General features: G+C 40.7%; 1 protein-coding gene and 1 long non-coding RNA gene across 5 annotated transcripts in view; both read left to right on the top strand.

Annotated features, from left to right (window-relative positions):
* The window catches only part of ETV6 (ETS variant transcription factor 6), a 288,749-nt gene that overhangs the window by 63,351 nt on the left and 222,509 nt on the right, over nucleotides 1–2,889 (top strand).
* The window catches only part of LOC132345336 (uncharacterized), an 84,847-nt gene that overhangs the window by 42,339 nt on the left and 39,619 nt on the right, over nucleotides 1–2,889 (top strand). Inside the window, exon 2 of the long non-coding RNA XR_009494627.1 lies at nucleotides 321–2,889. This exon is cut by the window's right edge and continues 39,619 nt beyond it. This is a non-coding gene — a long non-coding RNA (uncharacterized lncRNA). The remainder of the gene's footprint in view (nucleotides 1–320) is intronic.

The raw sequence follows: 2,889 nt of genomic DNA, 5'->3' as shown, positions 1-2,889 counted from the left end.
GTACGTGTATATGTGTAACTGAACCACTTCCTTGTACTGAAACTGTGCTGTACCTGAAACCAATACAACATTGTGAATCAACTAGATGACAGTATAAAAAAAAAAAAAAAGAATAGTGGTTGAATAAATGAACAAGTGGGAGTGCCCCGGGGAGAAGAGGAGGGAAAAGGGAAGGAAGGTGCTACAGAGACCAGTCAGCGGGTCATCGTCTCCTGGAAGGGATGCTTACCTGGGGGTTAAGGGAAGGGAGAGGGCATGAAAGTAGAAGGAAGGAGAGTGAATTCACAAGGCCTTGTCTCCTTCTGTTACCCCTGCATTAGGTAAGAATGAGAGTCATACGGTGTCATAAAAAGCAGGAGACAACATGGGCTAGTCCGCAGACACCAGCTCTTGGAAGCAGTTCATGATGACATGGCACTGGATAAAGTTTGTTAATTTTTTTTTTTTTTAAACAGCCAAAGGCTCTATAAAAACCTAGTTTTCCTGGTTTGTAAATCACCTGAGAATTTATTTGTGTGTGTGTGTGTGTTTTAAGCATCTGACTCCTGTATTTATATTCTCTGTCCCTGGCCTTCAGATATTTTCTGAGTGACTCTAGATTAGATTATCTGCATGGAGCTAATGGAGCAATTTTGCGGCCAACTGCCTCTGTGCTTTGGGCTGTCCAACTCTTTTTGTCCTGAGTAGAGAAAAAAAAAATCTTGATTTAGTCTGGTCTGGTCTGTTTTAGTCTGACTTAAGAACATAAAGTCCCAGATCTTAGGATGCTTCACTCAAAACATTCACATATTAACAAAAGGGCAAAATAAAATAAGAACAAAAAAGCACCTCTTCCCAAACAAACAATCCCACCCGTACCCAAATAATTCACCTTTTACAAGCTGCCCTGTGCTGATGGAGCTTTCCAGGGAAATTTTTTTTTTTTTTTTTTGGAACCACTGAGTTCCCTCCTAGCCAGAACAATATTCCGAGGACTACAGAGACAATTCTGACTCCACCATCCCACCACACTCTTGCCATCTCTGGACTCTCTTTATCATGAGAAGATTGGCTGGGAGCCCATTCAGCTGCCTGCATTTATCTGCTTAAAATTTTTTTTACTTTATAGTTGATTTACAATATTGTGTTTCAGATATACAGCTTCAAATTCTTTTCCATTAAAGGATATCAGAAGATAGTGAATATAGTTTCCTGTGCTATATAGTAGGACCTTGTTGTTTCAGTTCAGTTCAGTCACTCAGTCATGTCCTACTCTTTGCGACCCCGTGAACCGCAGCACACCAGGCCTCCCTGTCCATCACCAGCTCCCGGAGTCCACCCAAACCCATGTCCATCGAGTCGGTGATGCCATCCAGCCGTCTCATCCTCTGTCATCCCCTTCTCCTCCTGCCCTCAATCTTTCCCAGCATTATGGTCTTTTCAAATGAGTCAGCTCTTTGCATCAGGTGGCCAAAGTATTGGAGTTTCAGCTTCAACATCAGTCCTTCCAAAGAACACTCAGGACTGATCTCCTTTAGGATGGACTGGTTGGATCTCCTTGCAGTCCAAAGGACTCTCAAGAGTCTTCTCCAACACCACAATTCAAAAGCGTCAATTCTTCGGCATTCAGCTTTCTTTATAGTCCAACTCTCACATCCATACATGACCACTGGAAAAACCATAGCCTTGACTAGACAGACCTTTGTTGGCAAAGTAATGTCTCTGCTTTTTAATATGCTGTTTAGGTTGGTCATAACTTTCCTTCCAAGGACTAAGCATCTTTTAATTTTATGGCTGCAATCACCATCTGCAGTGATTTTGGAGCCCCCAGAAAATAAAGTCAGCCACTATTTCCACTGTTTCCCCATCTATTTCCCATGAAGTGATGGGACCAGATGCCGTGATCTTAGTTTTCTGAATGTTGAGCTTTAAGCCAACTTTTTCACTCTCCTCCTTCACTTTCATCAAGAGGCTCTTTAGTTCCTCTTCACTTTCAGCCATAAGGGTGGTGTCATCTGCATATCTGAGGTCATTGATATTTCTCCCTTGTTGTTTATCTATCTTATATATAGTTGTATGTATTTGTTAATTCCAAACTCCTAATTTATCCCTCTGCACCCCTTTTCCTTTTGGGAACCGTAAGTTTTCTATGTCTGTGCGTGTGTTTCTGTTTTGTAAATAAGTTGATGTGTGTCTTTTTTTTTTTTTTTAGATTCCACATGTAAGTAATATATAATATCTGCCTTTCTCTGACTTACTTCACTTAGTCACTAAATATAATGATAATCTCTAGGTATATCCTTGTTGCTGTTGCTATAAGTGGTAATATTTCATTCCTTTTTATGGCTGAATAATATTCCATTATATATATGTGTGTGTGTGTGTGGAGAGAGAGAGATACACACACACACACACACACACACATCATATATTCTTTACCCTTTCATCCATCAATGGACACTTAGGTTACTTCCATATCATGACTGTTGTAAATAGTGCTGCTGTGAACACTGGAGTGCAGGTATCTTTGTTAGAGTTTTCATCTTTTCCAGGTATATACCCGGGAGTGGAGTTGCTGGATCATATGGTAGCTCTATTTTTAGTTTTTTAAGGAACTTCCGTACTCTCCTCCATAGTGACTGTGCCAATATACCCTCCTACAAGTGGCGTAGAAGGGTTCCCTTTTCTCTACACCTTCCGAGCATTTATTATTTGAAGACTTTTGGATGATGACCATTCTGAACCGTATTAAGCGTTTTTAATAACCACAGAAGCACAGAGAAATGACAGTGAGAGACTTGAACCTATGGATTTTTCCAGAATCATTTCAAGAAATTAGTGTTGTGGCAGGCCTCCTGTGTTCTGGAGTTGTCTCTGAGCTTCTGTGGTTTTAAACATCCTTGAGGGTCT

The sequence above is a fragment of the Bos taurus genome, chromosome 5 (genome assembly GCF_002263795.3).
Source record: "Bos taurus isolate L1 Dominette 01449 registration number 42190680 breed Hereford chromosome 5, ARS-UCD2.0, whole genome shotgun sequence".
In the NCBI taxonomy this organism is placed as follows: Eukaryota; Metazoa; Chordata; class Mammalia; order Artiodactyla; family Bovidae; genus Bos; species Bos taurus.
This window is presented reverse-complemented; position numbering and strand designations above follow the sequence as displayed.